This window comes from Nothoprocta perdicaria, unplaced genomic scaffold (genome assembly GCF_003342845.1).
Source record: "Nothoprocta perdicaria isolate Ctin4 unplaced genomic scaffold, notPer1 scaffold_205, whole genome shotgun sequence".
Taxonomy (NCBI): domain Eukaryota; kingdom Metazoa; phylum Chordata; class Aves; order Tinamiformes; family Tinamidae; genus Nothoprocta; species Nothoprocta perdicaria.
Genome location: NW_020455261.1, coordinates 151,855 through 177,011, shown reverse-complemented (window position 1 = coordinate 177,011; position 25,157 = coordinate 151,855).

Here is a 25,157-nt window from a genome sequence, read left to right as displayed (position 1 = left end):
TTCCTTCCTTCCTTCCTTCCTTCCTTCCTTCCTTCCTTCCTTCCTTCCTTCCTTCCTTCCTTCCTTCCTTCCTTCCTTCCTTCCTTCCTTCCACAGACAGTGGTACCAGCATAGCTTGTGCCAGGTGGAAAAGTGTGGGGGAAGCTTCCCCAGCTGCCAAAGGAAACATGCACGTAGTGCACCGCCTTCCTCACAAAGCGACTGACTCGTGCTGAGGAAGCCCTGCTCTCCTTAAACTCCAGGAGTAGTGGAAGGGGCAACAGCAGCAGTGTTTCTGTAAACGAAAATCCAGCTCAAAAAAAGAGTGGCTTCTGATTAAACGTACCAGCAGGCACTGCCTATCTGCTGCAGCTTGCTCAGTGTGCCAGAAACTTCATCTTTCCCAAGTATGAAGCAGTTTGGAGCAGGATTTTTTAAAGCAAAAAGTTCTATATCCAGAACCAAACAATCTCCTGAATGCCAAGTGCTATGCATGGCCGTTGTTCATGGCAGCTACATTTTTATGCATTTGCAGGAATAATATAGTAAGGATAATGTAAATATGCATCATTCTTTTGGCTCAGTGTTCATTCATGACTACTCTCCTTGCAGTTGTAGAGCTCCAAAGCAGTGCCTGGCTTTCTCTTGCAGACACCTCTGCAGTAATTTCCTTAGGAAGTAAGCTCACTCTCCCCCATGGAAGAACTCTCAGAAAATGGGGGAATTCCTTTTAGTGCCAGCTACAGAACACAGAATTAAAGTACATGCACTTTTTATATATTTATTTTAACTACCAAAGTATTTCTCTGTAACAACTTGCTTGCTAATGAGTTCTTTTTAAACATGGCTCCTAAATAATGTACACAGTATTGTTTTACTAATAGCCTCCAATTAATAGGTACTATAAAAATGTAAACAGCAGGAATGGAAAAATCATTAAAAGAGTGGCTTTTGGCTTCTTTCATTCAGGAAAAATAAATGAGTTATATTGCTGCTGTTATTAGTGATAGTAGACATAAAGCAGATTAAAACAACATATGTTTTCAGTACTAAATTCTAACTCGAGATGTGCATACCTGTGGACTTAAAACAGAGTAAATATATTGCTGTCAATTTCAGCAAATGACAGGTCATTCAATAGTTGTCTCCATGCATATCAGAAAAAAAACAGAAGACATTATGCCCACGGGTTACACAGATGATGATAGGGAATGGCAAACAGAACTTAAGTTGAAAAAAACTGTATAGTCAATCCATTCCTCCTTCCATTTCATCCTGGCTGCTCTCTCCACACACGTGGAGGAGAAGAAGGTGCTCAGGAGTAGCCAGCATGGATTCACCAAGAGGAAATCCTGCTTGACTAACCTGATCACCTTCTGTGAAGGAATATCTAGCTGGATAGATGAGGGCAGAGCGGTAGATGTCATCTATCTGGATTTGAGCAAGGCTTTTGACACTGTCCCTCACAGCATCCTCCTGGGCAAGCTCCGAAGGTGTGGGATAGATGAGTGGACGGGGAGGTGGATTAGGAATTGGCTTGATGGCAGGGTGCAGAGAGTGGTTGTCAATGGTGCAGAGTCCAGCTGGAGGCCTGTACTTAGTGGTGTCCCCCAGGGGTCAGTTCTCGGTCCGGTCCTGTTCAACTTATTCATTAACGACCTGGATGAAGGGCTGGAGTGCTCCCTCAGCAAGTTTGCTGATGATACCAAACTGGGAGGAGTAGCTGATAGCCCAGAGGGCTGTGCTGCCATGCAGAGGGACCTGGACAGACTGGAGGACTGGGCGGCGAGAAACCTCATGAGGTTCAACAGGGGCAAGGGGCAAGAGGAGGAATAACCCCGGACACCAGTACCAGATTAGGGGCTGACCTGCTGGAGAGCAGCCCCGCAGAGAGGGACCTTGGTGTCGTGGTGGATGACAAGATGACCATGAGGCAGCAGTGTGCCCTGGTGGCCAAGAAGGCCAACGGGATCCTGGGGTGCATTAAGAAGAGTGTCTCCAGTAGGTCGAGGGAGGTGATCGTCCCCCTATACACAGCCCTGGTGAGGCCCCATCTGGAGACTGTGTCTAGTTCTGGGCTCCCCAGTACAAGAGGGATGTGGAACTCGTGGAGAGAGTCCAGCGCAGGGCTACGAGGATGATCAGGGGCCTGGAACATCTGCCCTGTGAGCAAAGGCTGAGGGAGCTGAGACTGTTCAGCTTGGAGAAGAGGAGGCTGAGGGGGGACCTGATCAGCGTGTATAAATACCTCAAGGGAGGCAGTGAGAAGGAGGGGGCGGCCTCTTTTCAGTGGTGGCCAGTGATAGGACTAGAGGAAACGGTCACAAACTGAAACACCAAAAGTTCCACAGGAACTTAATAAAACACTTCTTGACAGTGAGGGTGACAGAGCCCTGGCACAGGCTGCCCAGAGAGGTTGTGGAGTCTCCTTCTTTGGAGATCTTTAAAACCCACTCTAGGTGACCCTGCGTGTGCAGGGGGGTTGGACTAGATGACCTCTGAGGTCCCTTCCAACCTTAATTCACAGAATTCACAGAATTTTTAAGGTTGGAAGGGACCTCTACAGATCATCTAGTCCAACCTTCCTGCTCAAGCAGGCACACCTAGAGCATGTGGCACAGGGTGGCATCCAGGTGGGTTTGGAAGACCTCCAGAGTAGGAGGAGACTCCACAACCTCCCTGGGCAGCCTGTTCCACTGATCTGTCACCCTCACAGTAAAGAAGTTCCTCCTCACCTGGAGACGGAACTTCTTGTGCTCCAGAATTCTTGTGCTTAAGCATTCTATGATTCTATGATTCATTCCATGTGGATTCCATAATCCACCTCAGAGTAAGAGTGAATACTGCTGTGCCTCCTAAAGACCAATTGCTTTCATTTATTTATATAATGATTTATATCTCTGATCGCAAGGGGACTATGAATGCTTCATCCAGGCCAGCACTGATACCTCAGCTACAAAGCTCCTTGTACACACACTTTACAGCTCCATAGTTTGGACTATGGTATTGGACATAGTTTGGACATATTTATGGTATCACTGTGGCCTGGAAATAGCATATTAATGTCTTTCAAGGCAGCTTCAAAATGTCTGCAATGTGGAAATGGGATAAACAAGCAAACCTTCCCAAGCCTGTAGGACACGTCACCTCAAAGACTGTAACCCTCCTGGGAAGTGTCAAGGGAGTATCCTGGACAGAAGCAAACTGGCCCTCAGCCATGACCTGGTGACCAAGTGTAATTTAGGAGATTTGTCTCAGAGAAACCACTTCAAAGGAATGAATTGAAGAGAATTTTACTCTGAGTCTTAAAACGGTAGTAGAGCTAGCAAATGGAGAGCCGTACAAATAATGCACAACCCATCCCACCTCCAAAAAAAAAAAAAAGCTTTTAAATCTTAAAACACCTGGAAATGCTACTTGCACACCCCAAGATTAGGTAGCAGTTGACCCACCTGTTAGCAAGACATGACAAAATTCAGTCCCAAAATAAAATAGTTGACAATAGCTGGTGTAAAGGCGTTCAGTACGAGAAGAATGTACATCTGGTAAGAGGTCTTCTCCCACCATCTCATCACATAAATTAGCTGCTTGACAAGAAATGTTAATGGCATACACCATTTTTCAATAGGCTGTCTGTCCCACAGGTGAATTCTAGGCTCACTCTAGATCCTGAAAGACCTCTCATCTCACTCATTTCTGATATTTTCTTTCCTATAATTGCTTTCATGATGCATGTTTCTCCTTAGTATTGCTTTCTGGCCTATTTGATGCTAATTTACACCCATTGAAAGTTGAAGGTGGGTCAAAATAACAACAGTTTTGTTCAACAACAATCAGTATCTTTCTCAACACCAAGCTTGCTGTTCCTTGAATACATGAGAGAGGTATGATTTCATCTTTCCTGCTGAAATGACTGGAAAGTCATGAATGTTGCTGAAGAAGATATGCATACATGTAACTGCTGATTCTGTAAACAGAGACTTTGGGTTTCTCCAAGTAAGGCAACTTCTTAACAGGCAAGCCAGCTAATTGCAAAACCCCTTCTAGTGTATCTTTCTGAGTTTGTCCAAGTGCCTCCTACTTAAAAGAGGGAAAATACAAGGAAGCAATGACCTTTTTACCTCTACCTTCATTTTGCTCATGCAAAATGGAATAATGATATAAAGCTGTGATAGTAATGATTGTAATCTGTAAAAATCACATCTTCTTACATGTGTTGGGTACCCATTTAACCCTCAATTGGAAAAAGTATCTTGAAAGGAAATTGTTACTGACAATGATTGCTTTTATCACTGAAAGGATGTTATGGGGTGAAGGAGGTTATGGGTTGAAGACTTACATTATCTCTCTATGATCTTTCATCAGATCTTGAAACTTCAAGGCTAAAAATGCATACACCAAGAGAACACTTGAGATTTATATTCCTAAAATGTACAAAGCTCATAGAACAAGTTTTATTCAATTACCTTTTGGAGTAAAATTATTGGGGATAAATATTTTAATGTATGTTTTTCAGATACAGATTAGCTTTATAAACTGTATAAAGTATAAATATTTACATAAATAGATAAATTTTATATAAGAAATATAATGATATTAAGTAAGCATTGCTCTTAAAAAAACACTAAAACTGAAGAAAGAAAAGCTCACAACCACTCAAATTCATACTCTTACCCACAACTACTTTTTGAAGCATAGTTCTTGTAAAAACCTATTTTTAATGTTTTAATTAATAAATATTTAATAAATTAATTTATATTTTCCATATCATATTGCATTTTACAATTCTGATTTAAAGAAATATCTTCACTTGAAAGTCTCTACAGTCATAAGTGGAATGAAAAAATATGTTACTGTTTTGAAAGAATAAATTACAGTGAGAAACTTACTAGTATTACAGCAGCATTTTAGTGTGAAACTGCCAACATATTTACTGCCTAATGCCTATATATAATTAAACCAGCCTGTGAGCATTACAGAGAATGCAACGTCTATGTTTTTGAAGATGGTCCAGTGTGCATTCCACATGGACCATGTGTGTGGTCTTTTCATGGTCAGAAAACAATATTCTTCTCATGTCCCATGTTTTCTGTGGTATTCTGCAAACTGTCTGTGTGCTCCATCCAAATGCTTGCAGACTCACAATGAAACCCTACAGTGTCCAGCACTGCATGAAATAAATACTCTGCAATTGATATTACTCTCCAACCAATTTTGAAAGCTCTGCAGATGAGCTTGTCGTATCAATCCTTTAATGTTAGTGATTTTAATTTGGTTTAGGGGAAAAAGTGGGTGTAGTAATTTTTTTTATTATTAATTTGAGGCTCTTAATTCCATATTTATGAAAAGTTAAAACAGTTTGTTCATTAGTTCTTCCAGTCTAATTGTGAAAATCCTGGTTAAGACAAACAGAGGAGAGAAAATAAGGTTTCTGTGCCATCAAAGAAGGAAAAGAATGGTTTAAGGATACTCTTAAACCAAGAAAAATTTTGCAGAGGGAGTAGATCTGAAAAAAGACTGAACATGTGAAAAGACTGAGGAAACTCTTACAGACTGACAACTGCATAAATAATGCCTCATATTTTTTTGAGTTGACTTTGCCAACTGTTTCCTGAGATGTCAAAGGTTGGGGTACTTGACGTTTACGTATAATAAGACTTTACAATATCTTAGGATGATCCTTAAATTTTCAGTGAAAGGCACCCTGATTGGGTGTCTCAAACTCTTTAAACTCCCCCCGCCCCTTTTCTTTTTCTTCTGTAAGGAAGCTATATTTCTTTTAAAAAATACAAAAAATCACAAACATAAATTGCTTTTTTTAGCAAGTATGCAATGCAAACTGACCTGTGTGCCACTCAGTACGTTTGTATCCCTTTTACGTACTAACCCCTTGATCAATACTCTCCTTTCAACTAGGGATCCCTTTTAGAGTGGGGAAAGAGTGAAAGGGAGGAAGGAGGCTTGAAGACACGACTCTGGTTGTTCTGGGCAGTCAAGACAGGGTATTCATAACTTGGGAGCGTAGCTCATCCCTGATTCATACAAGCTGTTCCCTTCAATGGGACAGGAAGAAGCCAATACAATAGAAGTTTTCCACAGTGAAGAAACAGTGAGGGGCTTAGCATCACAAGGCAATTAATAGCTGTTATTATGAAAGATATTACAAAACAGTTTGTGATGCTAAGGTTAATTTTAGCTTAAGACTCTGCTTCAGAGCAGCCAACAGTCACTGACTCTCACTCGCTTCTACTCCCAGTCACAAAATGGGAGACAAGCATCCTTTTAAAAACAGATATCCTATAGTCAATCCAAGGCACTAAATCATAGGAGCCCAATCAGAAAAGGCTCTTGAGATTCCTTGGGCTAGTGCCAGAGACTAGATTTTTGGGAAATAAGATATTTTTCATATTTTACATTCATGTCCCGTTTCAATGTGAAAAGGACACAGGACGCAAAATTGTTTTCACTAGTTTTGAGGTATATGTACACATCAGCCCAAGATATTTTATTGACCTAAAATATCAATTGTGTTTGCACAGAAATTTTGTAATATGCAGTGTCAAACTGCCTATACATTCTGGGCCATATCTACAATGGATCCATTTGGTCATAAATCCAGTTCTGAGCTGCAAAGTGCATATGCAATTGGTCAGGGATGCCCAAGATTTAACACTCCAGACCTAGCCAAATGCTCTTAACAGAGGCCCTGAATACCGTGATACCATGCACCTCCAGAACTCTATTTGTATATTTTCATTTGCACCTCGGCTGTAGTCCTAGCTGCAGCTCTAATATAGGTGCTGTATAGGTGCTATGCCAATGCATTTGTTCACTCTCCTAAGGAAAAAAAAAAAAGAAACAAAAATAAAACAAAACAAAAAGTGGTTGTATTTCAGCCAAAAGACCTTCTTAGAATTATGCTCCAAGATATTTGTGAACGTTACAAATCACCGTTAAGGCAGAATACACTTGTGCACTTTTATATATATGGACAGTTTGGTGTAAAAGACAGGATTCTGAACATAGACCCAAAGTTTCAGAGAGGCGGGTTAGTAAGATGGTACATAATGAACTGTAGCACAGTATCAGCGTCCTTGGAAACTGTGGGAAAAATAAATATTTTCTGTCTGTTTCCACTCTTGCCAACAGGAGAGGGAAGTAGGAGGTGATGTTTCACAGGAGTGTTTTCAAAGACTATTCAGGTGAAGAGACCCATATGGGCCAGTTCTCCAGCAGAATGAACTTCCTTATTGATCCCCAATATACCTCACTTGCATTTAAAGAATAAAGAGTAACACAAAGACTTTTCTTTTTGTGCTGAATAATTCTGCAAATCATACTCATCATCAGTACTTTCCTGAAGCTGTGGTCCTCTGGTAGCTAGCATATGGTGGAACTTCTATAAAGAGTCTAGAGTAGAACAGCGAAGACGATTAAGGGAGCGGAGCCTCTATCGTATGAGAAAAGCCTAAGAGAGCTGGGCCTGTTTAGCCTGGAGAAGACAAGGTTGACAGGGGATCTGATTGATATGTATAAATACCTGAGGTGAGAAAGTGAAGAAGATGGGACCGAACTCTTCTTGGTGGTGGCCAGTGATAGGACAATGGGTGTAAGCTGAAACACAGGAATTTCCATCTGCATGTGAGGAGGAACTTCTTCACTGTGAGGGTGACAGAGCCCTGGCACAGGCTGCCCAGGGAGGTTGTGGAGTCTCTTTTCCTGGCGATCTTTAAAACCCACCTGGATGCCGCCCTGTGCCCCGTGCTCTAGGTGTCCCTGCTGGAGCAGAGGGGTTGGACTAGATGATCTCTAGAGGTGCCTTCCAACCTCAACAATTCTGTGATTCTATGATACCACTGAGACATATCCTTGTGGCAGGGTAGGTGTGATCCGTTGGTGCACCTTAGACTTGCTTCTACAAGAAAGAGAAACTATGAGAGCAAATGATGGCTCCTTCTCCAAATATAAGAAATGTTGTATAAACAAAGAGCCAAGTCCTTTTTCAGTAGGGCAGAGAAAATACAATTCTTCAGATGATACTTTCAAATCCCAAAATACCAGCTATATGGTACAACTGTAAAATCAAAGCAGGCTTACATTATCTACATAGCATTCTCTATATGGCAGTTTCGGGAGGGTTTGGCTGTTCATTGTGCCTATATGATTAAGCAATGTTTTGGCGACTGATTTTGCATAGCTACTGCATCCGTCATAGGCATTCATAAGCACAATGTTGTGACTCTGTGTTAAAAGGCCCCTGGGGAAAGGTCATCTTTTATAGCAGTGTTTGTACAATGTCCCGCACAATGGGAAACCAAATCCCCTTTTAATTCTTAGATACCGTCAAAATGTGACCATGAGTGTGCATATATTGCACACATACTACTTAGGCATTGCAGAAAACTGAATGACAATGCAGTAAAAACTGTATTTCCTGCCCCTATTTACTTAGAGAGGAATTATTGAAGAGTTCCTGAATTTATGTCTTGACAATACTTGACAATAGATATATTGGAGTAAATTTTCTGGGAAAAAAAAAAAAGAATAGTGATGGCATGATGTTGCCTGTCCACCTATAGCTATGGCCTGGGACAGGGCAAGATCGCAGCTCTGTCATCACTACTTAAGGCCTGACCTTCATAACACCCCTCAGTCAAGACTGGTTCAGATTTGTAAATTTATCATTATAAATCTCAGATTGGGGATGCACTATTTTCTTCGAAAGCTCTTCATGCAGCACCCAGGTGCATCTCTGATGCCAATGCTACTTACTTGGAGTGACGAGAAAAGCAAGGGCTGGGGAGCACTGAGCCCCTAAACATACTCTGCTGCCAACCAGGAATTTCTTTAGATCCAGGCTTTTGAGAACTGGTTCTCTGAGCTGATCCTAAGAGAGCAATGCCCAGGGACTGCAAAAGAATGAGTCTCCAAATGAGTGATTTATTTTCCCCTAGTTCCTAAAGATCATAAGTTATTTTATCTCAGAAGCAATGATTTGAACAAGACTTTAGGACTATATTGAAAATAACAAACCCATGGCAAAATCCCTATAACTATACCAACTCTTAAGAATAAAATAATCATTTTATTTCTTTTGCCTTTTTTTACTGTAAGATCCTGTTTACATTTAAAACATTAAAAAAAGAGTGTATTTTGAATTGGGAAGCTTTTAAGAAAACCAAAGATTTTTTTCCCCCCTGTTTGTACTCCCTTTCCCCTTCTTAAATTCTATTATGGTCTAATTTCTGGCATTATATCTGACAAAGTCTGTAATAGGTATCAGAATAGGTATTTAACAAAGATTGTCTTCATCAGCTATTTCTCCCTTGCTAAAATAGAACAGATTATGTCAGGGGCCACCCTGGTTTTATTGAAGTTGAAACCGCTACAGGGACTGAAAGTGACTCTAAAGCTGCGAGCATAAACCTTCTTTGTTGTGTATGTGTGTGTTAGCATGTCATCTTTGGAATAATCATCCAAATGTGGTACCCATGGAGATGTGACTGATTCAATCCTTGAGCTCCCGGGTGGTCAGCCTGTAATTTAGAGACTGACTGGCCTCATGAAGATAGCCACAAATGGAACAGTAACCATAATTACAAGAGGCTGTTCCACTAATCCATGGTTAACAAATGTTAGTTAAAAGATAAATAAGCCTTACGCAAGCATTTCCTGGAGGTATATGAGCCTTGTGTTTTCATTTGTTTGACTTCTCTCTTCTTTAGAGAAGGGATACAAGAAAATAAAAAATGATTTCGTAATCTAATTTTGTTTCAATTGTTAGAAATCACAGGAAGCCTTTGATGTTGAATCATCTCTAGAAAAATATATTGCTTTTTATTTATAATACAGAGAAATAAAGCAATTATTTTCCAGGCTGAGCTTCTCTTAGAAATGGTGCTGTTTGTTCTTTTGTTTGTCTTATTTCTAATCTCTAGTGTTTATAGTAAGGAGCGAGAGGCTTTTAGAATTTAGCAACAATGAGAAAAATGAATCTAAAAAGTTGATTTGCTTTTGTAAAAAAAAAGTTAAGGAAGTATTTGCTATGTTTTCATTAGACTTACTACATTTAGTCTGGGCATGTTTTCTGAAGAGAGCATTGCTTCCATTATTCTAATTAAACTGGCTTCCCAAGATACATTTCTTCCATTTTATTTTAGGTGACAAACATCTCTGAATGAACATTTCATCTTCCTGAAGAAGAAAACAGGTTTGATTAGCAACAAAGAAATATAATCTTATTATAACATCTGTGGGCTAGTCCATCGAAATAGAATACGTCTTACTGCCCATTGCTGCAGAAAGTGTTGCTGTAAAACTCCACTGTAACCCACTTACTGGTAAAAGTTTCTACATAACTCCCAACTATAGTGTTCTCCTCTCCTCTCCTCTCCTCTCCTCTCCTCTCCTCTCCTCTCCTCTCCTCTCTTTTTCCAGAATTTTAGAATTACTTTATTCCTTTATTTTTTCACTGTTTAATGTAACTTTGGATTTTCTCATTATCCGTATAAATGTCTAATCCTTTCTTGAGTCCTGCTAAGCTCTTGGCCTCACACACAATTGGTGTTCTGCCATATCCAAACATTGCTCATACCACCAAGAAGCTATGCAGTTGTGCAGGAAGCACAGAGAAGCAAAGATTTTGCCCCTAAAAAGCATCTGAAAGCAAATAAAGAGGTGTAATTTATTGAAACTAGTCAGTTGTTTAAGTTTTCTCTCTTAAACTTATAAACATTTTAAAATGTTGAGATAAATTGTATATGATGTAGATAAGTTGAGTCAATTTAGTCTGTTTATTCTTAACCTACAGAGATCCTTTGTTTCACAGAAGACTATAGGAATGGGTCATATCTTATTAGATGAGATAATATAGGAAGGAAAGGCAGACAAAGCTTTCAGGTTCAAGATTCCTTAACCAAGTTTGAGAAGTAGGAAAGCCTAATCTAAATACACATTAAATATAATTGCTCTTCATTAACTTTGATTATGCTGCTTGATTGGTACACCTGAGATAGAAAGGCTGTTAATAGCACTGATCAAGAGATATTTTGTTCTAGAGAAAGACAGAATATAGGCAAATAGCATGACATGGTGGAATGGAAGGAAAAAAAATGATTTATGCTTATGCAATGGGGAAGCAGTAGCAGGAATGTTGTAATGTGACAAAAAATCAGTAACTGTATGGACCGTGAGATAATTTCCAGTGAGAATATTTGTTTTTTAGGCCTCGTTGGAGAAATAGGAGTGAAACTATCATTTTGAATACTGAATATTTTTGGCATATGTTTATATCCATTCACTAATATTCAGTCAAGCCAAATAATATTTGCTTCCTTCATTTTCTTTCCATGAAATTATTAATGTACTGGAAGAAATATAGCATATTTTCCTGTGGATATGTAAAGGTTTCATGTAGAGCACAATATGTCTGCATGTTTTATTTGGGTGGTTGGTTCAGAGATATGATATATTTCTCTGTACAGAAATGTTTGTCATGTGGAGATCATCTGTAAACTGGCATAGCAGGTATCAGGAACATTATTCTCAGAACAAATGCAATTGTATTTGAGTTCTTGGATGTGTGCTATGGATTTAAGGAGGATGCAGAGTAATTTTTGGAAGTGTATTGTCCTTTGGATTTTGTGAGCCCTAGTCTTTTCCTTTTCTCTATTTTCTGTTTTTCTTGAGGTTTCTTTATTGGAAAGACTGATTAAAAACTAGCTTTATTTTAGTGGTGAAAAGATTCTTTGAGAAGACATTGGCAAAAAAAAATCTAAAACACAACAAATAATAACTATCCAATCCATCTTCTGTCCACCACTGTGACTTTATAAATGGGATCTGATATTCATCACAGAACATTTCTCCTCCAGAAAAATCTTATACATAATCAAGTCATTCAGAGTAGATATTAGACTATGAAAATAAAATAGCTTATATTCTGTGGCACCAGAAAGTGGACATTCATTTTATGATAGCATCAAAGTAAAAAAAGACAATAATAGCAAGCATCAAAGGAAAAGGACTTAGAAGGCACTAGGAAAAACATTATGATGATGAAGCTGATAATAGAACAGATTAAATAGGAATTATGTGGGATCTCTATTACTGAACAATCATAACACATCCCACCTAGACCTCAGATAAGAGAATGAGCTAGGTAATCTTTCACAATCTCCTATGACTGTATGAACCTGTACATCACAGAGGTAAAAGGTGAGAATTTTTCATGATATGCAAACTACGTGAATGAAAAAAAAAGAGATTTTAATATAATTATCACTAGGATAGTATTTCTGCTGCTGAAGCTCCACAGCTGCAGATATGCTAATTCAACTGTCAGAAGAATACAGTTCATCTCATTGTTGAGATACCATGCAGTCAAATGATAACACCTAGTCTAGTTGCATTGGTTGACAGAGGTCTTTCTCTCACAATTTATACTATCTATAGTATGTATAAAAATACTATTTCTGATATTAACATAAAGTACCTGAATTAATTAAAAAATAGAAAAAGTCAATTCTGTTTTTAAAATTGTTTTTTAAAAAAGTTTTATATAAAAAATTGGAAAACAGACATGTAAATGTGTACAACTCATTTACTGGCTAATCTTTTTCCAGACTTTTAGATATCTTGCTCAGACACTGTGTATTTGGTCATGGAGAATTTTCTGAAGAGCAAGGTAGTTACAAGCAGATATTTAAAACTACTAAGTGCTTTCAGGGCTCTGAATCTGAGGCTTCATTAAATGACCAGCTGCTTGTTTAGGATTTTAATATTTGTAGTGATGCAGACAGGTCTGGTGTACAGATGACACATTTTGTCTTATTTGGACTGCTCAGGACACACAGGCATGTCTGTGAATTTCTAGCCTAGCCCATAGGAGACATACAAGGTCCTTTAGAAAGAGAAGCTAGTGCATTTTTCTTAGTCTTTCCAAAGGAAAGGTGAGCAGCCCATCATTTCAATTTGCATTCTCATATTTTTGGGCCACCAGAAGAATTAGCCATATAATAATTTCAATAAATGTCCCTGGTGAGCATAACTATATCTTTGTTACTTTACTGTTTGGGTACCATTCTTAAAATGGGAAAGCCTAAGCTTTTGGGAAATGGGAATGAGGGATGATGCCTGAATCTGCAAACAGGGCGGGAGACTCTGTGACCATAAATTTTCATTCAAGAATCACATATTAATAGAATGTGAATAATCTTTCTTTGGTGAAGTGGGTAACAGCAGCAGAAAGACTAATTTCCTCCTTCAAGAGTCCCTCACCTAGAGGCAAAGTTTCTTAATTAAATAAGAAGAATTACCCATCAGACTGTGAAAATTAAGAAGTTTCTGACAACAAATTGAGTCATTCAGAACTCTAGGGACACAATCTTCCTCACACTTTTTTTTTTTTTTTTTTTTTTTTTTAACAGTAATAATTCATACATTTCCCAACTCTAAGGCACTCTGAGTTTCTGATGCACAGTGATACCTCATTTTGTTCTTTTTCCTCTGATTCTGGATATCTTACCTGTCATTTTTGCCTTTCTTCTATTGAGCTGTTTTTTTCTTAGTGTCACTCTAGCAGTAGAAAATTTCTCGTAGTCTGGCTCTAGAAAAAAAAGTTAACTGATAAGAGTCATTTTGTTTTGGTAGAGCTGATCCCAAACAAGTCAGTGAAAAATCACTAGCTTCTTCTACTAACTGATGCACAGCAGCAGAGGTGGAATACATGGAGGTACTATAGTAAAAAACAGCGAGAAGATAAGATTTCCACATAGCTGCCACCCAGGCAGAATCCCTGATGTTTGCAGCCAACTTCATTATTAGAATTGCTGGTTAAACCAGAATGACATGTATTAACTACTCTGATTTATCTCCAAAACTCTTACCTATTTTATCCACTTCAAAATATTGGGAGGACATCACAGGCTTAATTCTTCCTTCTTTCTTTTCTGCTAATATGCTAAAAGATAGTCAGGCACACCATAAGTTTTTTTGTACCCAGTTCTGGTAATGTATTTTTGATCTGCAGCATCAATGTGCTTCCAGTCATGGGCCTCTCAGAAACTGTGTTTAATTGTGCCAAATTCTGTGGTGGTTTTGAGTTGTGGACAAAGACCAATTGGTGCTATGAGCCTTTTTTAATATTCTCATCCAAACAACATGAAGACAAGCAAAAGCTTAAGTATTCAGTTACTCTTATTTTTCTTTCCTGCTCATACTTCCCCTACACAGCCCAACTCCATTTATTATAATTTCGACTGACTTATGAAGCTGGGAGAATCTGCACATAATGCCAGAATAAACTACAGTCATTAATGTTGTGGTTAGGAGGTCAGATGGATTCAGCAAAACACTTGGGTGGAAAATCTATAAGACAGATTTAGTTATGGCCCAGTTTTTTAAGTCTGTGTGAGGGAAAAAATGAAAAATAATAATAATAATATTGGAATATCTAGAGTGGTTTTCTGTTATGCTCATTTGAGGCCAATATTTTCATGTTCCACAGACACCCTGTTTTTCATTTTGAAAGGAATCTAACTCTGCATTACCCTACAGTTAGAATTCTGTGAGGAAAAACTCAAGAATCTCTTCTCTTTCTGCTATTCTGTTCCTTACTTAATTCTGTTGTTTTACTTGTCCTTTCTTATGTGAGAAACCCTGAGACCTCCATGAGATTAAGCATGTTTTCAATTAAAAGCCCTGTAATTTCTGAAATATCCTATTAACTATACATTCTTTTCAATTATTTGACAAGTTTGCTGTATTTTAGATGACTGTAGGACAAGAAAACTTGCATTTTACTACTCTCATTTGAGAGACATCTTTTTTTACAGAATATAGCAAAAGTGGAAGAATAATGAGTATTGTGTTATAAATAGTGGAAAGTATGGTATAGGACTTTGCAATTTCCCATTCCATTATATGTTAATTACAGCTTATTATTTCAATCTATAATTATACTAGACTTACAATAAAATACATGTTATAACCTCCAATAAAAAACATATTTTAACAGAGAGATTATAGAAATTAAAGACATAACAATAATTTTCAGCCTTTTTTTTTAAGGATGATAATAATTAACTACTTTTTGTAACTATAAACAGAATACCATTATTGCTATACTGTATTTTGTTTCTGAAACGTATCATATATGTGTCATGGCATTAAACGTGAGTCGATAAAGTGAGTCGATAGTCTATATTCTCATGATGTCCAAAAGCAAGAGTAAATGCTAAATAATATTAAAAAATAGTTTATATCATGTTTTCAGTGAATGTAGGGCTAGTTGATGCTGATTTGTGTATTTAGTTACCATCTGCATCAGCCTGGAAGAAGGAAATGAACAGAAATTAAGACGTATTTAAAAGATCAAGTAACATCTGTATTTGCTAGACTTTGTATGTCTAAGATATTTTCTATTGAGGACATGGTCATTAGCCTTAAAAACTTCAAAATTTTCATTGAAACTAGGCAAGAAGCTCCATGCTTTGTTGGAGAAAATAGTCACGCATCAAGAAATTGATAATTGATAGTTGATAATTGAAAAGGCTGAAAAGCTGTTGGGCACACACACTGCTGCTTTGAACATCTACCTGGAAAGCCTTCTCTAACAGGAGAAGGTTAAACAAGGTTCCTAGCAGGAACTCTACAAGCAAGACACAGCAGTCAGAGGGTTGTAACTATTTTCTTCCAATAACTGTTCTTTCTGTCTGCTAGAAGTGAGTATTTGTGGTTAATAGTAATGTTTTGTAGCAGTCCCATTACAGAAGTCCATTTTTTTTCCTAGTATTTATTTATTCCTTGTGCTCCCTGAACTCCAAAATTCCATAGGAAGGAAAAATATTCTCCAGCTACAGTTTTTGAAACTCCATTTGTCAAGCTTGGTCTATTCAGACAGTGTCACAGCCATAATTTCTAGAGTTGTCTCGATCCTTCTGTGTAACGCACAGGAAGAGCCAACCAATCTCTGGCTCTATATGAGGTCTCCTCATGCTTTTGTGCCCACACAAAGCTTTCCTCATCCAACAATAAATGACACTGTTCCTTTACCGTCCCCACTTGGCCTATTCAGTTTTCTTGTACTCATGCCCATTTTGTGGTAAATTAAGGCTTCAGAAGAGGATTTGCTGTTCCAATCTGTTTCCAAATCAAACTGTATTTGTTAAGCAGTTGGAGAATAATTTAATCAAGAAAGAGAGAGCAGAGGACCTAGAAAAGAAAACATTCATACTGACTCAAACATTCATACAAACTCAAATTCTTCATATAATCAGAAATAAAGAGGAACTTCCAGGCATTTCTGATATGTTTGGCTTCTTCCTACCAAAACATGTTTTTGGAGACTGGAAAGTTGTAAATGAGCTAACATGCAGTTTGACATGTAGAATGATAAAAGTCACTTAACTTATAAAAGATAAGTATACCTGATTGACTAATTTAACTATGGAACACCATAATGCAAAGATAAGTTTAAGTCGTGAAGTATTCTTCTTGTCCTAGAATGTAAAACTCTGTGAATCAAAAGATGCATCTTTCTACTCCTGCTTTACCATCAACTAGTCCATTTTGAAAAGACGTTACTTGGATGATACATGGGGAGTAAATAGGGAATATGCTTCAAAGAAAATACCTATACAAGGTTATTGACTATACAACTGTAAATCATACATGCATTATTTAGCCCCTCCGTACTATAAATGCAACAAAGAAAACTATTTTAGTTTAATTCTTAGGGTTTTTTTGCACTTTTTTAGAAGTAGTCTTTCTTTTTCTTCTTATTCCGTAGTGAATATACACTGTTCAAGAAAGAAATCATATGAATGTCAAACCAGAATTCAAGCAGACCTCCATGCATATTGACTTGCAACATGCAAAGGCACATTGCACAATTATACAAATGGAACATTTGTACAGTTGACAGTATTTTATACTGATCTTATTTAAAAGTATGTTCAGAGTCATGAGAATGACAGAATGCCTGTTTAGTGACAGCATATCATTAAACAGACACATCTTTGGGAAACGTTGCACCAACTGCTGTTTAAAAAAGAAGGTTTATCAAGAAGGAAGTATGATTTAAGGAGGAATAATCTCCAAAGCTTCTCTGCCTGTGACATACTTTTAAGGACATAAATAAGACACAATAGAAATATAAATGCAAATATAGCCCTTTTCTACTCAAAGATCTTTTCCATTCAAAGATCTTTAAGGGTGCTTCTGAAGATTTTGTTGATATGAGTAGCCAAGGTGATGTTAGCCTCACTTTCAATGAGTTCTGTAAAAATCTGTTTACACAATTACTGCTTTTTGTCTCATCCTGGTCTTTTGCCTTTGCTACACCAGCTACAGGACCCTGTGGAGACTGTGTGTACATTTTTTTCATACCTTTTCATACCTGGTTCCTTAGTCAATCTGAATTTCTCAGAGCTCCCTATTTGGACTTTCTGCAAGATAAAAGTCATGCAACATATAGCTACTTCAGCACAAATGGGCAAGTTTTAGCTCTGCTTTATTTCCTTGAAAGGCTTTTCCATCCATAGTAACAATGTTCATACAATTCCTTTGTGCGTAGATTGGTCTTACTGTGAATAAAGTTTTACCTGATGAATATAGCGCTTTAGTGCTTATAGCCAGCTTAATTGCACTGCAAATGTACTTACTAAATTAGGAGAGATGTGTTTTGGAATGGCTTTCAGGAAAGAGGAAAAAAAGAAAGTCTAATGAGAAGAGCCCTGTTAACCATAATATTAGCCATAGCAATTTTCTCTTCTGAAATCGCATTGTGTGTCCTTTATGTTATCTTTTTAGACTTCAGAGAGATTCTTTTTTCTTTCACAACATAGCCCTCGTATTTATCTAGGTAATGGGATTTATGATTTTGTTTACATCAGTCACCATGGTGACCAACCATAAAAGACCCGTTGCCTGGCAACTTGTCATTGTGGAACTGCAGTGGAGGATGGAATTTTTTGTCTCTCAGAAGGGAGGGCTTAAGGAATAATGAAAACTTCTACTCATACTTCTCATGAATGCTTCATTTTCAAGGCCAACCAAATGTTTTTTCAGTAAAGACTAATGCACTTTTCTTCAAAAGATGCACCGTAAAATGTTTCTCAAAGATTATCCTGTCTCAGAGCACAGGACAACCAGCTTAAGAAGTTTTTATTCTCTCCATGCTGTTGCAAAATAAGGTTTAGAGTAACTGTGGGGCAGCCATAATGAAGCAAGTCACTTATTTACTGGCTCTTTCTGCATTCATTAACAAATGAGCTACTGTACATTCAGAACTATCTCTGATCCAAGAAACCATAATGATTTTTATTCAATGAATTTACAGTTGGTTTCTGGTTACCTTAGATGTATCTTATTTCATTATATAATCTATTTTGTCAAACTATAATATAACACAAAACTGAGATACTGGATGATTACAAATATTAATTAATACCAAGTATACAGTAAAATTTGCTACTTTACTGTAAGTTTGCAAGATTTACTTGTAGTTTAAAGTATTTTGTATCTGCTTGAATTTATCACATTTTACATACCTATGTTCTGAGTTCCGTTTAACTATTAGGTCAACTTTGGATGAGGTAACTGGTAAGTAAAAAATAAACGTTATGCAGATATATTCTAAAATTCAGAGCTTTTTTCATTTATGAATTGATTATCTGGGCAGAATCCTTTTCCAGGATCTGGCCAGAATAATTTTCATTTATGAAATGATTATGTATCCTTTCTGAGGTGCTTCTTTCTTAAATTTATTTCTGCTTATTTTGAGATTGTAAGGTTTGCTTTTGTATTACTGTTTCAAAACTGACTGAATCAGTGTATTGATTATAAACTAGCTTAATTGTGTTAATTGCATATTCTATTGAAGTGAACTGATGATTGGAGTAGGATGATTAAATGACTACATAATAGGAAACCTTGCTTTTGAAAGGATAAGGCACAAATGTTATTTTACAGTGAATTTAAAATGTGTTAGTTCTTCTGGAATAATTTAATGCATATTCAAGCCCTGAATTCAGGAAACTAAGTGAATTGGAGAAACATGTCCTTGAAAGACTAGCTCTGTGACAAAATGAATGTTTATGAGGTTTGAATTCTGACAGAAGTACTATGGATACATCTACAGTGTTGTTATGGCAGTGTGTGTTACGGAGGGTAGCTAGTTTTTAGACCACATGGTGAAAGCTGACCCCTGTTCACACCTTGATACATCTAAATGTCTAGTTTGGGCAGATTTAGTCCATGCAGCATGCTCATAGAAGCACACAGAGACAACACTTCTGCCATGAATTCTTTGTCAACGAAAACAACTTTAACATTGGGCTGAATGATCATAACAGTCTCAAATAAAATTTACAAAAAGGAGCCTCCACCCTAACCGTCACTTTAGAAGAAGAGAAATTATGTACATAACTCTGAAAATTGCTCTGAGCAGTATGCATTTTATATTGATTGACAACCCTTTAAGACTTTTATTCATGGAAGTCTCTATGAAGAAACACAAATGTCTATCATTAAGATCTAAAGCAAGAGGGCAAGGAAGGGCATCCTCATTTTTATCCAGTTGTTTTTACTAGCATAGAAATATCCAAAATATTGCCAAGGACAGAAAACAGATGTGGAGTTCAGAACAAATGGCAATACTACTAACACTCTAGTTTCATGTAAAGTTGATAATGAATACCTCAGAATCTCTTACAGTGAGAAGGTTAAATATCTATATCTTCCTGGGCATTATTCTTGAAATTTGGTATTCACATTGGTTTCTCAGTACTGTAAGAGGTGGATGGTTAAATTTTATAACTCTGAGGGAAAGGAAAGGCTCTTGGTGCAAACACCATGCAGGTCTTCTGACAAAGCAAATAGCAAAAATGATGGCAATAGAGAGATTGTGGAGAGATTGCAACAGAGAGATTGTCCTTCTCTGGAGATCTTCAAAACTCACCTGGATGCCACCCTGTGCCACGTGCTCAGGGTGTCTCTGCTTGAGCGGAGGGGTTGGACTAGATGATCTCTAGTGGTTCCTTCCAGCCTTAACCATTCTGTGATTCTGTGTCATGGTGCAGGTAGACATTCATTCAATAGGTCTGTAAGCACCTGGGTTCCTATGAGAGCAGTTTAAAAGGGCAAACTACACTTTTTTTAATGTTTTCAAGCTTGTATTTCAGTAGCTTTCTCTTCTAGAAGTAGAGGGATTTTATTCTGCAGCTGTTAGCTTGTAATGAATTAAGGCTTCATGAATCTAAGCATAAGAAAAACAGGCAGCTGTGTAATGCAAGGAGCTGTAAGCCAGCCATCTAGCCTATTTCCAAGTCTTAGAAAGTCAATTTTCTAACTGTGATGTCTGCAAGAGAGGTCCAGATGTGTAGAGCTCTACAGGACATGAACTGCTTCCTAAGAAACCACTCTGAAAAACTCATCTTTTCCAACCTACATCAGCAACAGCAACTGCTCATCTCTCCAAAAGGTTTCTGCAGCTCTTCTTCTCCCCTTGCCAGCCTTTGGCAGGAACAGCTTTGGCTTAACTTTCATTTTGCATGCAAAATTACATTTCTGGCGTTTCTAGCCAAGACGCACTTGCAGTGCCTTTGGTTATATGTATAGTTAATAGATGTGGAGTGATTACAGATTGCAGGATATAAATTCTCATGGACATATAAAAGCCTATTAGGGTACTTTGTATTGGCAAGTAATTAGACCATTTCTGTCTAATGTGATGAAATAGTGACCAGGCTTTAATAAAGGTTTGTGATATTTCTACAGAATTCAATATTCTCTGAAGCTGTTGGACATGCATTCCTAAAGTGTGCTCATAAAGATTTGGGCTGATCTTCATTCACATTATTGCCACTCTCCAAATGTTCAAGAATCATACTATTTATTACGACTAAAGAAAAAAATGATAAAACAACTTTTCCCGTACTTCTTACTTCTGAAATTTTCATTTGCAGATTTTTATAACACTAAGAATTTTAGGAGTGTTGCTATTCCAGTGGCTATGATCTTAACTGAAGATAATCCAAATCAAGTATTGTAAAATTCACTTGCCACATATCACATTCCTTATCTATACACATGTCTATGTAAGTATGCATATATATATGTGTGTGTGTGCATGTATGTGTATATATAATCTGTACAGACCCACAAGCATGTATATGTACAAGTGTATATGTGTGCATATATGTATATATACACATACATGTATTTTTAGTCACTTCTGGTCAAACAAACAGATCATCTGTTTCCATCATCTTTGAGAGGTCCTGGAGAGCAGGGGAAGTGCCCGAGGACTGGAAGAGAGCCAACGTCATTCCAGTCTTCAAAAAGGGCAAGAGGGAGAAGCCGGGCGTTACAGGCCGGTCAGCCTCACCTCCGTCCCTGGAAAGGTGATGGAGCAGTTCATCCTAGAGAGAATCTCCAGGCATATGAAGGAAAAGAAGATGTTGAGGAGCAGTCAGCATGGATTCACCAAGGGGAAGTCATGTCTGACGAACCTCATAGCCTTCTATGATGGGATGACAGGCTGGCTGGACGAGGGGAGAGCCGTGGATGTTGTCTACCTTGACTCCTGCAAGGCTTTTGACACCGTCTCCCATAACATCCTCATATGGAAGCTCTGGGAGAGTGGACTAGATGAGTGTACGGTGCGGTGGATCAAGGGCTGGCTGGATGGCAGAGCTCAGAGGGTGGTGATAAATGGGGCCGAGTCCAGTTGGAGGCCTGTGGCCAGTGGTGTCCCCAGGGGTCAGTACCGGGCCTGGTGTTGTTCAATTTGTTCATCAATGACCTGGACGAGGGCACAGAGTGCACCCTGAGCAAGTTTGCAGATGACACCAAGCTGGGTGGAGTGGCCGACACTCCGGAGGGCTGTGCTGCCATCCAGAGGGACCTGGACAGGCTGGAGAGCTGGGCAGAGAGGAACCTCATGAGGTTCAACAAGGACAAGTGCAGGGTCCTGCACCTGGGCAGGAATAACCCCAGGCACCAGGACAGATTAGGGCTCGACCTGCTGGAGAGCAGCTCCACGGAGAGGGACCTGGGAGTCCTGGTTGACACTAAGTTAACCATGAGTGAGCAGTGTGCCCTCGTGGCCAAGAAGGCCAATGGGCTCCTGGCTGCATCAGGAGGATGTTGGCAGCAAGGTGAGGGAGGGGATCCTGCCTCTCTGCTCAGCTCTGGGGAGGGCAAACCTGAAGCATTGGGGGCAGTTCTGGGCTCCCCAGGACAAGAGGGACGTGGAGCTTCTGGAGAGGGTCCAGTGGAGAGCAACTAAGATGATTAAGGGAATGGAACATCTCTTGTATGAGGAGAGACTGAGTGAGCTGGGCCTGTTTTCTCTGGGGAACAGAAGGCTGAGAGGGGATCTGATTAATATGTGTAACTTCAGGAAGGGACAATGTAGGGAAGAAAGGGACTAAGCTCTTCTCAGTGGTGGCCAGCGATAGGACAAGGGGTAATGGGTGTAAATTGAAACACAGGCAGTTCCATCTCCAGGTGAGGAGGAACTTCTTCCCTGTGGGGGTGACAAATCCCTGGCACAGGCTGCCCAGGGAGGTTGTGGAGTCTCCTTCTCTGGAGATCTTCCAAACCCGTCTGAGTGCAGCCCTGTGCCCCGTGCTCTGGGTGTGCCTGCTGGAGCGGGAAGGTTGGACTGGATGAGCTCTAGAGGTCCCTTCCAACCTTGAATATTCTGTGATTCTGTGACCATCCTTTTGGATAGTTTAGCTAAATGTCCCAAGTAAAAACACCCCAAAAGCAGACTTTTCATAAATCCTTTGTTAAATTCTACTTCTATGAATTGATGGCTTCTTTTTGTAGGTTTTGTCTACGTTTTCAGGAAGCAAGAATAATAAGAGTTGAAAAGTTGCTTCTTAGTAAAGAGTTCTTTAAGGATTATAGAAGATGAAATTCTCCAATTTATTAAAGCCATTTTTAATAAAAGGAAATAAAAACAAATGTTGAAATGATTCCAGTCTTTTTAATGGCAAAATAAATACATGTCAGCTTTGCCGGTCCTTATTGTGATAGGTTTTATTGTAGCTTCAGAAGAGTTAACGTAGCAAAATTACATATTTCAAACCCTCTAATCTCTGCCAACATTTATGTTATTCTTATAAACTTAAAAGTCTGATGCACTGTTGACATTTCTGGCAGGCTTTTTCTTCCTTTGTGCAAAACTTGGTGGTCGCAATCATCCCCTGCTATCTGTCAACCACAAACTGCTGTCACAGCAAGACGGTGAAGCCTGGCTATGGTCAACTTCACGGCATCTTTCCTCTTTCACCACCTTTCTTTGTACTATGTGGGGAACTAGTACACTTCGTAATTTTAAACTACCTTTTTTATTCAAAAGAAGCTGATTAGTCAGTGATGACTAAGGAATGCACTTAAAATTTCAATGTCTCAACTGGCATATCAATTTTTAGGAAGCAGCTCTCTAAAAAGTAACTGCTGGCAGAAATTTTGCCAGCATAAGGTCATGTCACTCTCAAGCGGATGCAGAATTTGGCGTTATCTTTTCTGAGTTTAGAATGCTAAGACCTATTTGCAAAATGATCTCTTGTACACACAAGTACACTTTATAATAATTTCTTAAATATTGATATAAGAATAAAAGATAACTTTTTTTGAGAAATGACAGTTACAGTATCTTCAGTATTTATTGTGCTTCAGAAACTGACTTAAGGGAGGATGTAATGTACTGTAAACCAGTTATTTATAAGGAGATGTGTCAGAGAGGACAAACTGCATTGGCCATTCTCCCTGTGTATTTCCAATCTAACCCCTTTCACAGACTGAATGAGGCTAAGATTTGTATTGTTTTCTCTTTTTTAGTCATGATGTAAAATATCCTGTTACCTGCACATTGTAATTAAAATATTCTACTACTTACAGGTCTTCTATAATTGTCTTGAATTTATGTTTGTAGATTTGTGCAACAAATACCACGTGAAAAATGTACCCGTGTCCATCGAGAACATATAATGGAAAGGTAAGAAACCATCACCAGTAGAACATTTTCACGTGGTATTTGTTGCACAAATCTACAAACATAAATTCAAGACCATTATAGAAGACCTGTATGTTCTCGATGGACACGGGCTATGTACTGTGATAGACTAGCACTCTCAGTTTTGGTGAGTAAGAATGGATCACTATTATATAACATTTCTGTTCTTCTGAAAAAAAAAATATTTTTAATTTTCATTTCAGTTTCCATTTTGAAAGCTGCACCTTAATGCCTCGTTAGTAAAACATTCATGCTTTTTTTTTTTTTGGAAAACCTACTGGGTAAGTCTTTGGTTTTCCTTAAATGGTAAATGATACCACAAATGATGACAACGGGAGAAATATTGAATCTTAAGGAGGGGCTTTGGCAAATACTTCAAAGAAGGACAGTTCTGAAAACCCAAGAAGTCTGGTTTAATTTTTGGTTACACTTCTCTTCTGAAGAAGAGACCTTTTCAGGATCTTGCATGTTCAAATACACATTTTTCTTCTAAATAAATATTTCTGTCTATCTGCTGTCATCAACCCTTGTATGGGATTTTCTCCCCAGAGCAAAAGATCTAAAAAAGAATAGTATAGGTGAAAAGACTAGGTCTATTTTTAACATGAATCACACTGCAAGAAGATGTGGTTTCACCTGTGTGTGTGATCTGCTTGGCTATAAAATTCCTGCAGGAGGTTTTTGCAGGAGACAAATTGGAGATCTGCCAGACAAAACCAGGTGTCACAGTTTATTAATGAAAGTACTGTACGGAATAATCCTGCATATGCATAGCAATCGCGTACACCTACAGCCTTTTCCTTCTTCAAGGCTATTATTCTGTGATTATGGTTATTTTCATTGGTACCTGCGGAGAGTACATGGGGGGTCTTTGCACCCTACACAGAGCCATAAGCTTTCAGGTTGAAGCCAAGTAGCTTGTATTTCAGGAAAAAGAGGCAGCTTCCCCTCCCTCGTTGAAGGCAGCTAGCTTGCCAACCCACATGCAGTCAAAGCCAGAACATTTAGGGGATCTGATAGCAGAGAAAAAATCCCAGACAAAACACTTTTTTTTTTTTTTTTTTCTCTAGTTCTCATTTCCAGGAAGCTGAAGCTGCTACTGAAAAAAAAAAAAAAAGGAAAGAAAAAAAAAGAAAAAATATATAATCTA